We start from the raw sequence: 14,844 nt of genomic DNA, 5'->3' as shown, positions 1-14,844 counted from the left end.
TGGTCTTGGCGTGCCAGGTTAGCCCTTCTCTTTGTCCTCTCCCTCACCCCTGCATAGAAGATTGGGAGGCCGCCCTTCAGGACCCCTGCCCGGAGCGCCAGTAATGGCTAGCTCGGCGCGCTGGTTACGAAATCGGCTGGGATAAGTTTCAGGTACTGCACGAAAAGTGAAAGCTGAAAAAATAAACGTTAGTTTTGTTGCGAAAGCAACACTACGACAGCCAAAAGGAATTACCAGCTGTCATGGGGGCAAGAAAATTTGCCCGCCTTTTTATGGACGGTTTTTCCGAGCCATGAGCGAACAATTGCGCTTGCTGGCGAATCTCAAACACCGCTTGCGGCGGCTTGCTCTTGCACCCTGCGAACGCAATAATTATAGGTTACCAGGTAATTCAGGATGGATAGAAGCAGGATCTGGCTTAGTGTTCGCCCAGCGCTCTTAATCAGGTCTACTGAGACGATTCTCTTTTCTTTTTTTTTTTTTTTTTCGTTTCAATGTCCACTCCACAAAACGAAAAAATGACAACATTTAACTATACGACCCATCATTGAGTACCTTGAAGGAAGCGCTCAATCTTTATCCGCAGTCTTCCCTCACGCGGACTAAAGTCGTTCTGTTCATGATATGGTGTCCTCTGTAAGGAGAGTTATGACCCGGCGAAAGTCGTCGATCGTTTTCCCTTGCCTATAAGGCCTTCCGCGAAAAATGTTCTACTGGCGTACCACGATGACCTTTCTGCCAGTCACCTGAGCTTTTCACGAATTTTGCACGCATACGCCAAAACTAGAATTGTCATAGATTTGCCTTGATTGTGAAGCGCTATGACAGAACTTGCCGTGAATTGCGCACCGTTACAAAACGCCTCCGGCTAATTCAGCCGCTCTAATGAAGCATATAGTGTTTGCGTCACAAGTCCGGTTCCACCAAGTCCGCATGGATTTACGCATCCTATTTCCATAGTTATCACTGGCCACTTGAGTACGTTGCAGTCGGTACCGACTGTCTCAGCCGATGTGAGGCAAAAGCCTCTCCTGCATGGTTTCAACAGCGCTGCTGAAATTATGAATTTCTTCATTCTAAACATTGTGTTTCGTCCCTGTACATCCACGCTCGCTTTAATAAGCGTATACCTCGGCCCTTGCGCATGCGGTCATGAGACTAAGTGGCTCAGGTCGCCGAAATACTACCACTTGCCACTCTCAAACAAGAGCCTTCACCAAATGAACTGCTCACTAAGACGAACACGCACACAATTTTAATGGATGCCGATACGAACTATCGGAACTGGCCGGAACGCTATACCTTCTTATGCATACTTTTATGACCATTACATTCCAAAAACGAAGCGCTTCACTACGCTTCTAGTGCATGGTAGCAAAACTACAGTCATGTTGGACGCAGTGCTGCTCCCAGAAAGGGCTGTCATTTTTGGCGGGTGGAGATATAGTTCTATAAACAAGCCAAAGACGCCCGCCAACTTTCTCGGCAGAGAGTCATTAACCAGCAAGAAACCTCTATTAGTTCCGCCATCTGTATGTTGTTTAACAGTCTACCGAACAAGTCTCGCTGTGAAGCTCAATTCGTCTGAAAGGACGCTTTTGTCTGAAAAGCTTTTTCGCCGTTGCCTTGGCCCATACTACATAGGTGCTCCGCCAACAAATCGAGGCTAACTACGTATATAGTTCTTCCACAAGGAACTGCTCGCTCCACTGGACAGCCGACGTTCAAAGTTATCCCCGTAGCAAGGCTGAAGCCGTATCACACCCGTTAACCCGTGACTCGTGTCTACATACGTATAATAGACGCCAGCCGACACTTGCATTTTTTTCCTCTTTCGACTCTTTGGACTCGTAATTGTTTTGCCTTTAAGTACGGCACCGAACCGGTGCCTTTCAGAGAAAAGAGTAAAGCCTCAATTCAAACCGCTCTGGTGGCGCCGCCACGCAGCCGAACTGTTTTATAAGGTACTCAGCTAGCTTTAGTTATTATTATTGCCTCAAAGGACATGGCACATAACCGCAGTGGAGAGACTGATGACGGTACAAGCAATGAATATATCGCCCGGACATTGTACCATACATAAGTTAGGAATTAGGAGTCAGTGTCGGAGAAAGATATTAACAAAGTTAACAGTAGTAATAAAAGCAGTAATATACTTATAAAGTGACTTACATACTGGCTTTGGGAGCATGCCCTTTGACGGTTGCACCGAAAGAGAGGAAGACGGGAGTTGCAAACGGCAACTTTGATTGAGCGATGGGTATTACTCTCCGGGACCCATACCGCCGGCAAGGAAATGTAATGATGTACAGTTTCTACGTCACCGCATAATTCACGAAGAAAAAATGGAGAAGGTCCAGAATTTAGTAAATAGACGCAGAGACAAGGAAATCCACCGCGCAAGAGCGTTGCGGAGACCTCGCACTGCCCTGACCTGCGAGGTTGGGCACTCCAAGGAAATGTTAAATGTTCAAAATCGGCAGTACAAACTATGGGCTTATATAGCTTAAGGTTGCAGTAGTCGGAAACGTTCAAAACAAAGCATAGCAGAATAATACTAGATACAATCGAAGGTGGCTGCAGGCTCATTAATAGCTGAGGTCGCTAAGATATTGGCCATAGCACAGGAAATAACGCGGCAAATTTCTGGAATTCACTGAAAACGCAGTTCTTGTAGATGCAAGGAAAGAAAAATGACAGGTGGTTCAACTCCGCTAACCAACATATGTTCATAGACATTAAATATTTTTCAACCGAATTTGGGGGGTTGAACAAGTTTACCGTGAGTCAATTCAATTTTTGAATCGCACAAGGTCAGTTTTGGAGTGGGGTACCCAATTTTCGGGAACTGGTCGAGTCCATTAGTCAGACAGTATATCACCTTTCACGCGCCTTAAGAGATAATTGAGATAGCGATGTGCTTGGATATGTTGTGCATGGATGCAAGCTAATGAAGATGACGACATACAATTGATGCACACTGAGAGAGAAGGAGGAGCAGAAAGAAAGGCGGAGAGATTGGGATAAGCGACTGGTTTACTACCCTTGAGAGAGGCAAAAGACGTAAAGAGATATAAAAGTGAAGGAGAAAAGGGATTGACATAGCAAAATGGTAAGTGAAAACAGCCCTTGAAAGTCAGTCGACATTCGCAGGAGACGAAGGAGCGCCCCTGGCAGGCCTTCACTGCAGTTCATCACCGCGGTCGGTGCCCACGAATCTTTATCTCTGTCAGAAGGCGTTGGTTAAAATTCTCCAGCTCACGGTGTAGACATTATCTTTCGGCGCTCTATATGGAACATTCACAAAGAAAAATTGTTACATTTCGGCCACGTATATATCGCACACAGTGTTATTAGCCATGCCGATAACAAAGTTCGTGGCTTGTGAAGGCAGAACCCGGCCACAAGCGAAGCAGCAAAGTTGCTTCACGCCGTGGTAGGCCGGGTGAAAGTAAGAAATTGAGGTCAGGTCTGGCACAGGTATTATAGCCATTGGTTGGAACACTAGCCGGACATGAGACAACCGTGATCTTTTCGCGCCAACGTTCTAAGTCTACTCGCTGCTTTTGCTCTTGACAAGGAGATGAACGCTTGCTACACACGACCTCGAGATGGACAGTTCATGAGGTGATTGCCTCTGATGCCGCTGTGTCCAGGTAGCCATTGGTAGAAAATATCGTGCCCTTTATTAATCGTGGAATGATGTAGCTTACGGATATCCGCTACCAGTTGCGCCTCGTTCACACTTGAGCATTCGGCGGCGAGAGCGAGCGAAATCCGGTGCCGCCGACACAATCCTTCGTTCACACTTCTGAACCAACATATCGCCGCCGTCTCCGCTTCGACTGCGAGCTCCCATTAACCCTGACCCGACCACTCGACTGCAGCTACGTACGCCACGAAAAGCATAGTGCCGAAGGAAAAACGCATTACTATCATTCAATTGTTCACTAAATCGTGGTGCGTCTGACCCACATACTGTGGCAACAAGAGCTTCAATGTGCTATTTGCAGGCATCGTAAACCAAAGGGGCGTACTTGCCGCTCATGACAAGGACAGCGCCGATCTTGTTCCAAATGTCATTGTTCCCCTATTGCATCCTAGCTTATTGCGCTGGTCGTCCGGCAAAAAAAGGCCTCGTATAAAAAGTTGAAAATAACATAGCACCTCAAATCCATAAAAAGAGCTAAAAAATCAATTTGCAGAAGAAAAAAACCAGCAGCGCCAGCGGAATTTCAACTCACTACTTTTTGTTCCGTAGCTTTCCGCGCTAATCACTCGGCCACATCGAGGCATGGATTCAGGAATATTTTTGTCTATTATGTCATTGCTGCATTTATAATGGCACTTCATGTCTCGAGGTGCATTGCTGCCGCTCTAAAAATTACAACTTCTTGATCATCGGAGCATGCTGCCTGCTCTCACGACTTGCAACTAATGTTCTGGGTGCCTATGCGCGCTATTTTGTGCACTGGAATCATTTTAACATGTGGAGTTTCACAGCGCTGGCAAATTTAGGAGCGCCGGCTCTTCGGTCATGCTCTGCTACCATGGACGTAATTTTTGCTGAACACGGAGCTGTAGCACAAATCTTGAAGGAAAAAAGTGCGACGAGGCTTCAAAACAGGCAAGCGAGGACACTATTTTGCGGGTAACTAAATCTTATTTGTATGTAAACATTTCGGGAAGCGTTGCGATGACCGAGGGCTCGGTTTGTTTATACGCAGTGCAAGAAGGAGCGCAAAAACTTGAGAAACACGTAAAGTATTATTGCAAATGCCCTATGTTTTTTTTTTTCTCTCTTTCATGGGGCCATCGCTCTGTAAATTACTCTCTTCATCGTTTTCTTTATTTCGGCTGTGGCCGTCCCTTATTGTGAGCCGATGGTTGATTGCAAGTACGCTGTTGCCATGTTGGCCCTGAGGGATGCTAACCGGTCGAATCCGCGGGCCGCGCCGGCTCAACTTCCTCGCCTTCCTATTGGCCGATGGAATTCGGCGGAAAACATCCGGCGGCGAGAATCGGTCCCGGACCGATTTGGCTTTCCGCCGAAATTTCCAGCGGATTCTCTCTCGCGGCGGCGGATTCACTCGCTCTTGCCGCCGAATGCTCAAGTGTAAACGAGCCATAAGAGCACGATGATGACCAGGCCGCCCTTCGGCGTGAATTATACTCAAGCACGTTACATGGAAAAGGGGTGCTCTTGCATTGTCACCCTGCAAGGCCCACCAACGCTACCAGCCTGCTTGTACTATTACGGCTGCATTTTACGGCCTCGTCCATACAAGCCCAGTGCAGTCTACTGCTACAGTTGCCTCCGCCCTGGCCACATGCGTAGATCCTGCCCTTTCCCATCACAACAAGAAGCAGCGCCCGGGGGCGCACCAGCCTACCGATGTGGCCTCTGCAAGGCTAACGACCATGATATAACTTCTCCAACCTGCCTAACAAAACAGAATGCAACACAAAAGATTCGGCGTGCCAATTCTAAGCAATGGTCTCATAATGTAAATACGGCACCTGTGCACACTTACAACCGGTTTGACGCTCTCCGATCGGATGATGACGAATGGCCAGAACTTGGAGAGCCGCATGAAATCGCTGAGCAGCAGACTAAGCGACAAAGTGCGTAAGGACCGCCGACGCCAGCAGCCGCAGTAGCCTAAAAAAACAGCGTAGCATGCCGGAGCCTCCCAACGACGACATGACAGAAGTGGATAACCAGATTGCACGCCTTTGTGGGGGTTAAAGGGGAGACGGTTTTCCGCCCCGCTCCTACTCCGCAGGTGCAGCGTCCTCGCTGGCGACCCGCGGAGGGAACAAAGGGTACAAAGGACGGGGAAGACACATCGTTAATACTTGAATCCTATTTATTGCATTTGCAAATAATACAGAGCATGTCGGCTAGCTATACATCAACAAGGTTTTCCTTGGAAGGGCAAGGCTACGTAAGAAGGGCTTTTGACTCACCGGCTGGGAAATGGGGGTGCGATTTCGGCGGCGGACATTTGCACGCGCCGTGAATATGGCGGCCGGGATCTCCCGTGCGCGCCGCATTCTTCGGACGAAGCCATACCACGGCGTTTGCCGCGGGAGGCGGCGAGAGCGTGCGGTATTTACCGGTCGCTTCGCCGTTGGGAACCAGAAGATGGGCGGTCGTGCACGACGGGTCCTCCCGTGTGCGCAGCGTACTCCGTGCCCGCTATCCCCCGACATTTGCCGGGAGAGGCGGCTCCCTCTCGTCTTCTCGCGGGAACCCGCGTAGACGTCTTGGTGGCGCACCCATCGCTGGTCTCCTTCCCCCAAGGGGAGGTATTTACCTCCTCTCCCAGCCGGCGCTGCCATGAAGCTCGTTGGGGTGGTGGTGGTCGGTCGCGAGGAGGGGGAGGAAACTGGTTTTCCACATCCCTCCCTCCTTAAATGTTTACCTATGGTTGACGAGAGCTGCTCCTTGGACGCCATCCGCGAGGTAAACAGGCTTAGCAGGGCGATCCAAACGTTGGTGTCATCCGACGAGCAGCAAGGTGAAGGGGCCCCCGCTGTCCATCGGCAGGTCCCAGAAGCCAGCGTGACGGGAGCTTGTTGTTCCCGCCGGCGCGCCTTTGTTGGTAGGTAGGGGTTGACCTCCTCTCCCGTCAAGCCGGACTGGTTCCGTGAGACTCCGAGCTTCGGTGATTCACGGCCGCATGGCAGCAGGCAGGAACGTAAACAATGGCAGCAGGCCCAGGCGGCTTCACTTGATATCTGCACAACCCTCCGGATCTCCAAAAAGGTTGAATAAATTGAGCAAAATGACCATTTGGTAAAATGCGGGCCAATGCGAGTGCCAAACAATTTTATCCGGCACCGCACTGCGTTCCGTTAATCCGAACGAAGCACGGGCATCCGCGGTTCGTTTGCCGGCATAATAATCTGGTTCCACGAAATTTCCGATTCTCCTTCTCAGCCCAAAAATACCAAGTTCATTTGAACGAAGTTAGCTTTCTCTAATTCAGCGAGATGTTCGGCTACAGCGAGGTCAATATAAAACAAGCAAAACGCATTTGCGCATGCTGTATGCCACGGTTAGCCTGTCCTCCGATGTGCGACAGGCAGCTCCCAAAAAGAGCCTTAAGCCTACTCGCTCTAGCGCTAAGGACAATAGCTAGAATGCAGCGCCGCGAGGATGTGCATCTCCGCCAAGGAACCCAGGGTGGCCATACTCGCTCGCTGCCATCCAAAGGCAACTTCTGAGCGAACGGCGCCCACCGCGTCCAGCGGTGTCGGAGCGCCCCGGTGCTTTCCGGCAATCACGGCTGCAATACCAGTCAGCCGATTGCGGCACCTGGCTCCCAGAGCCAAAGAGACAGAAGAGGAAATATTTACAACTATATACAAGAAAAGTAGGGCCACCGTCCTGGCTGAGGCACTCACTCGCTTCCGGCGTGCTGTTCTCCGTGGACGGCTCGGTCTCGTGCTCCATGTACAGACCTCGTGGCTGTACCTCTCAAAGGTCTCGGGAGTCGGCACACACATAAACACACACACACACACACACACACACACACACACACACACACACACACACACACACACACACACACACACACACACAAATAAAAATGCTCCACACACACACATACACGACCATTTGTTCTCGCTGCAACTCCTCTCCCCTCGCCGTCAAGAAAGCATATTAGCCTTGCTAGCATAGCGATGTCGGTTCAGGCCTAATGTTAAACGTCCTGGCAGGCACTCCACGCCGCGAGCTGACTATCGTCCTTTGTTCCTAGGGAGGGTAACTAACTCAAGTGTTTCTACACGAGAGAACCACGTTGAGGTGCCATTGTGGGGGTTAAAGGGGAGACGGTCTTCCGCCCCGCTCCTACTCCGCAGGTGCAGCGTCCTCGCTGGCGACCCGCGGAGGGAACAAAGGGTACAAAGGACGAGGAAGACACATCGTTAATACTTGAATCCTATTTATTGCACTTGCAAATAATACAGAGCATGTCGGCTAGCTATACATCAACGAGGTTTTCCTTGGAAGGGCAAGGCTACGTAAGAAGGGCTTTTGACTCACCGGCTGGGAAATGGGGGTGCGATTTCGGCGGCGGACATTTACACGCGCCGTGAATATGGCGGCCGGGATCTCCCGTGCGCGCCGCATTCTTCGGACGAAGCCATACCACAGCGTTTGCCGCGGGAGGCGGCGAGAGCGTGCGGTATTTACCGGTCGCTTCGCCGTTGGGAACCAGAAGATGGGCGGTCGTGCACGACGGGTCCTCCCATGTGCGCAGCGTACTCCGTGCCCGCTATCCCCCGGCATTTGCCGGGAGAGGCGGCGGGAGACGACCGCTCTCGTTGCCGGCTGGATCCAGAAGCTCCCTCTCGTCTTCTCGCGGGAACCCGCGTAGACGTCTTGGTGGCGCACCCATCGCTGGTCTCCTTCCCCCAAGGGGAGGTATTTACCTCCTCTCCCAGCCGGCGCTGCTATGAAGCTCGTTGGGGTGGTGGTGGTCGGTAGCGGCGAAGGGGGAGGAAACTGGTTTTCCACACCTTCTGGCAGAGGTTGCTAAGCTTCGAGAAATGCCGAATCACCACCGACTATGTCCTGCCCAGCTGTTTCACTCAGTGCTACTCCTAGAGTGTCTTCTGCAATCTCAAATAATTCTGCCGCATCCTTGCTCCGTTTCATGGTGACACAGTTGTCCAACCTGACATCTGTTCTGTTGCAACGCTTGGACTGCTAACGAAGGATGGCTTCTAAAAGCTTTTCTGGTGTGCTCCAATGGAACTGCAAAGGCATCTCCACTAAAGTGGGGGAGCTCAAAACCCGTCTTCGTTTTCACAAGCTTAAGGTGTGGGCCCTGTTATTTCAGGAGACCAACACCTTGCCAGCAATTCCAGGCTTTTGTGGTTACGCGTCCCCATCGATGATTGTCCGTCGTATGCACACTGCTTCCCCTTCAGGAAAGGCGGCGGTGTATGTTGAGACATGTTTCCCTCACGTGTGCCTATCTCTGGAAAACTTCTGCAACTCATACCAGGAGGTTGTTGCAGTTGCTGTTAAATTGCCAAAGACAACTGTTGTGGTAGTGTCTTTTTACGTCAGGCCAGCAGGTGGTTCTCCCTCACGTATTAATCTGGGCTGGTTGTTGACTGTGCGTAGGAAATACCCCAAGTAAATTTCTAACCGCAGCCATAGCAAATAACTGGAACTGGTTGCCCTGTCTTCCTGGGAGGAACTCCCAAACTCGGCAGAGCCGATGGTGCAGAGCACCGACTTAAGACAGGACTCAACCAAGAACCCCTAACGAACCTTCGGCAACTTCCGCTTACACCTCGGTTTCACACCCCTTGGCCCGAGCTATCCAATCACTGGCCATAAGCGTCTTGATTGGGCCAAGAAAATTCACCCTCGCCCCGTGCCCGGTCGCGTATTTGGGTTTGCTCCATACGGTGGCTCCGCAAGGGACAAAACGACAGAAGAGACGAAGAAAGCGGGCTGTTCCGACTAGCATCTACCGCCCCCAGGAGCCGAGCAGCCTAGCGATTAGCGGCGCATGCTTTTTCAATGGGCGTCATGCTGGACGCAGCACTAGCTTGAGAAAGCCTATACTACTGCTACTACTGTTACTACTACTACTACTACTATTATTATTATTATTATTATTATTATTATTAGTAGTAGTAGTAGTAGTAGTAGTAGTAGTAGTAGTAGTATTAGTAGTAGTATTATTATTATTAGTAGTAGTAGTAGTAGTTGTAGTAGTAGTAGTATAGAGGAAGACTCGTTTCACTAAGTTGGCCCTGAATTGTCTGTAGGTAACGGCCAAATTAACTGGCTAAATATCTTCCCAGTTTTAATTATTAATGATTATAATATTAATTGGTTCACAGGAAGGGAAAGGCGCAGTATCTGTCACACGCGTGTCTGTGGACACCTTCATCCCTTGGTGTCCACAGACACAAGTGTGACAGATACTGCGCCTTTCCCTTCCTGTGAACCAATCATTATTATTATTATTAATTAAAACTGTGAAGATAATATTCAGCCAGTTCATTCGGCCGTTAACTAGACAATTTAGTGCCAACTTCGTGAAATGAGTCTTCCTCTATGCTACTACTACTACTAATGATAATAATAATATTAATAATAATAATTAGCAGAAAATAATACTGTGTATCATTATTATTTAGTAGTAGTAGTAGTAGTAGTTGTTGTAGTAGTAGTAGTAGTAGTAGTAGTAGTAGTAGTAGTAGTAGTAGTAGTTGTAGTAGTAGTAGTAGTAGTAGTAGTAGTAGTAGTAGTAGTAGTAGTAGTAGTAGTAGTAGTAGTAGTAGTAGTAATTGTATTATAGGCTCTCTCAAGCTAGTGCTGCGTCCAACGAGACGCCCACTGAAAAAGCATGCGCCGCTAATCGCTAGGCTGCTTGGCTCCTAAGGGCGGTAGATGCTAGTCGGAACAGCCCGTTTTCTTCGTCTCTTCTGCCGTTTTGTCCCTTCCGGAGCCACCGTACCGAGCAAACCCAAATACGCTGCCCGGTCACCGCTGTCCGCAGCGCTGCTCCCGCACTGAAACAGTACAGGCAGGCGACCCATGGAGCTTCTTTTCTTTTTCTTTCCTTTTTTTTTAGTTTAGGGGAAGCTGACCCTGTGGACACTCGCGAAGATGTTCGTCCCCACGCATCTGGCACGCACCTGTCTGACCATCCGCGGACGACGCCCGTCTCCTTCGCTTCCACACAGGAGTGATTAAGCTTCGACACGGGCGTGATTAAGAGACGCTGCCGACGCTTTGCTGCGCATTCCTTCGAACGAGACACGGAGTGACTCCCGCTTACCATTCAGGGACTCGAAGGGGATTAACTAAACAATGCCCCGCCGTCTGAGCGCCAGGCGCCTGCTTACTCCTCAGCCGCGTCGGCTTCTGTCGTCTTCGCTGACCGATACCCGTCGCTTCGCGGCACCCTTCTCCGAACGGCGACACGGAGGGACATACACGTCCCATTCCGGGAATCGAGGGGGGATTAACCCGACAATGCCCCTCTGCTTGGGCGCTAGGCCGCGCGCGAACTGACGATTCCTTACACCCCAGTTGCCCGATTCTAGTGGGAGGAAATTTCAATGCTCCACACCAAGATTGGGGCTATCATACTTCAAGCCCTCGTGGTAGGCGTGTGCGGGACACCTTCGCTGATGCGTTATTTACTCTTCTGAACAATCCCGGCACAGCAACGCGGACTGTTTGCAGCAGCAGCACTGCCACATATGCTCCTGATCTGACGTGGTGGTCTGGCCCTGGCAGTCCCTCGTGGCGCATTGAACCTGATTGCTGGGGGAGTGACCATCACCCAATCATCATTGGTGTTCATCCATCACGAGCCCGCCGGTTACACCGTAAATGCACGGTGGTCAACTGGGATAGTTTCCGCACTGTTCTGCAAGATCTGCCTGTGGAGTCGTCACCCCTGCTTGTTGACCGCATAAAATGCGCGTTAGACAAGGCTACAGCTAGTACATGGACAGATGTCGATCGACCGGTTCCTGACATCGGTCTGCTCAACTTGTGGGCTGCTCGCCGACAAGCTGAGCTAGCAGCTTCACGAGACACTACATCAGCTCAAGCACGGACAAGGGTGAACCGTATTACAGCCAAGGCTCGCCAGTATGAACAAGATCTAGCACGACGGCAGTGGTATACTTGGTGTGAGCTATTTAATACCAATTTATCAAATGCATTTCTCTGGCGAACTTTTCGGGCAATGGAACAAGGTCGCCGTCGTCCCGACGCAACGACTACCGCATGCTTCGCAGCTAACTTGTCTCCGGACGATTTTGCCAGAGAAGCGACACGGAAGTTTTTTCCAAAATATGATGTGCTGCCTCCCTCAACTACCATTTCTAACGTTGAAGGGATACCAGCACACATAGGCAGACTGCCAACAGCAGACGACACCGATTGTATTGTCAGTCCTTTCTCCATGCCTGAGTTGCTTGCGGCAATAGATGAGGCCAAACGGAAGGCATCACCCGGTCCGGATGCCATTCCATATGAAGTGTACAAGAACCTGAGTAACGCTGTGCTACCTCAACTTCTGGACAGCATTAACAAGGTATGGCTAGACGGCTCTGTACATGAGACCTGGAAATCAGTCAAGCCACCGACGGATCTCGGAAACTATCGGACGATTTCTCTAACATCAACACTGCACAAGCTGACAGAAAAAAATGTTAGCCACACGACTGTCCTGGTGGCTGGAGCAGCATGGTTTCTGCCACCCCGCACAAATTGGCTTCCGTCTGTGCTAGTTTGACTGCATTCCCACCGTTGACGAGAATATGGCTGGTCATTGGAAGTCTTGCTGGAGAACATCGCCCTTTGAAGCTTTTTTAAGCTCTTTGAAAATGCGCCAGGAAAACCCCATTACGTGCTTGGCAGAGGGGTTTGCAGATGCGATTGTATCTGCAAATACTGGAAATGACCTATATTCACCACCTGCTTCCTCTACGTCTATCATGGACGCCCCGTTCACGCTTAGGGAGCTTCAGACTGCACTCAGTGACCTGCGGCGCCGGTGTGCACCAGGTCCCGACGGTATCACCAACCAAATCCTGCAGAACCTGCCCCTGGAACTCAGGAAGGAGCTCCAAAACTTCATCAATCGAATTTAAGAGACTGGCGACATTCCTCTGTCATGGAAGGTGGCATATGTAGTTCCAGTGCTGAAGCCTGGCAAAGACACGATGGACCTTGCCTCGTATCGCCGTGTCACTGACCTCCTATGTGGCTAAGCTGATGGAGAAGAACGTTTATCGTGGTTGCTTGAGGAGACCAAGGCACTGCCAACATGTATGACAGGATTTCGCCGAAGACTAAGTGCCCAAGATAGCGTCTTAGATTTGGTGAGCTACATTGAACACCAGAGAGCTTTCGACCTTTCCACCTTAGCCATTTTTCTTGATGTTGCAAGAGCTTATGACAGTGCTTCAGAGTTCTGTTTTGAACAGATTGCAAGACGTGGGCATACAGGGCCATATGCTAAGGTTCATTTACTCGTTTGTCAGTGGTCGTACGGTTCGAGTACGGTCAGAGAGTACCATAAACACCGAAAAGGCTGTATCACAAGGTATCCCTCAAGAAAGTGTTCTTTCCCCCACGCTCTTTAACGTTGTAATGGCTGGCCTTCCCGATTCCTTCCGAAAAAATTACAGGCATATATGCTGACGACATTTGTATTTTAATTACTGGCTACCAACACAAGCGATTAGCTCTGATAGCTCGACAGGCTCTACTTTCGGTACAAGCTAGCTTACTTTCAAAGTGTGGGGTTGACTGTATAAGTGAAAAAAATCCGGCTTTGTTCTGTTTCCAGGTGTAAGAAGACGTCATGCGCGGTTAAAGATAGACCTGTGTCATTCGTCTATTCGCCACTTCAATCACACGCGTCTTCCGGGAGTCATTATTGACTCTCATCTACAGTGGCAAAAAGCTGTCGACGCGATTATCTCATCTGTATCTTCGCGTCTCAATGGGATCCGTAGAATTGAAAGTGAGCAATAAGAAAAGCATTCTTCGTCAATGATCAAACTTTATGATGCACTGATGATCAGTCGCATAATGTACCATTTACCTTTAATTTTTCTCTCGGCATCACAGCATGCACGTCTCGATGTTTTCCATAGAAAGGGCCTAAGAAGAGCCATCGGAGTTCTTGAGACGGAGTTCTTGAACAATGCAGTATTTCATGAGTCACTATCGAAACGTCTTAGCCTTGTCGCTTCACAGAGAATACTAATGCAACTTAGCCGCTTCGGAGATACGGTAGCTGGGCAATCCCTTCTTCGACGGATCCACAGAGATCTGAGTCGAGAGCCTGCTTGGCACTTAATACTCTTACTTCTCTAGGCATTAATGTTCGAAGACAAAGGAACCAATTGAAACCACCCTGGTCATTTCCGACCCTACACAGTAAGGTCCCGACTGCCCGTGTGAGCACAAAGCGTAGTTTTCCTTTAGCGGCAACGCGTTGGCTCGTACTGGAACATTGGAAAGAGAGTATGCCCTCCATCTTCACATTTTTACTGATGGTTCTGTAGACAAGGTCAGAAAGTCTAGCTTAGCGGCTTTTTACATTCCTTCAATGGACTACACATGGTCTTCACGCTTTACTGAAGTCGTATCCTTCACAACGACTAAAAGTGTTGCTATTGAGGTGGCTTTACGGAAGCTAGGGTCTTGTACGGCTCAACCTGTTGTCATCCTATCAGATTCAAAATCTGCCCTTCAAAGGTTAGAGTGCGGTTTCCCTACTGATGGCTTGTCTATAGGCTCTCTACGCTTGGTGCAGAATCTGCACAGCAGAGACTTTACTTTACGTTTCCAGTACATGCCCTCACACATATATGTCAGAAGCAACGAGGTGGCAGACAGTCTCGTCCATAAAGCATTGTCAGGCACTTCCTCAAAAAAGTCCCTCAATATATAAAAAAAAAAAGACTTTTCAGAGAAACGGTACTCATCCATTTTAGTACCCTGTGGAGGGCGCCCCACAAGCCATGTGTGACCAATGGACTGAGAAGACATCAGGCCATCCTACTACATCGAATTCGCACGGTCTCTGCTCGTACTCCTGCCTGGATTCATAAGACGGGTATCGAATCGTCTCCGCTATGTTCTGTATGCGATGTGCGCGGGGATATAGAACATTATATTCTGTGCTTTCCAGAGTACAACGCGGAAAGGCGTGTGATGCTCGCTTCCGTCAAGAAGACGGGAGCCCTTCATATTGCACTTCAGGACATTATCTACCTGAGTGGAAACCAGATATGCAGAAGGGAGGCTTCAAGCTTTCCTTTACAATT

This window comes from Amblyomma maculatum, chromosome 2, assembly GCF_055883805.1.
Source record: "Amblyomma maculatum isolate TAMU_Amacu chromosome 2, ASM5588380v1, whole genome shotgun sequence".
In the NCBI taxonomy this organism is placed as follows: Eukaryota; Metazoa; Arthropoda; class Arachnida; order Ixodida; family Ixodidae; genus Amblyomma; species Amblyomma maculatum.
Note: the sequence above shows the minus strand (reverse complement) of the source record.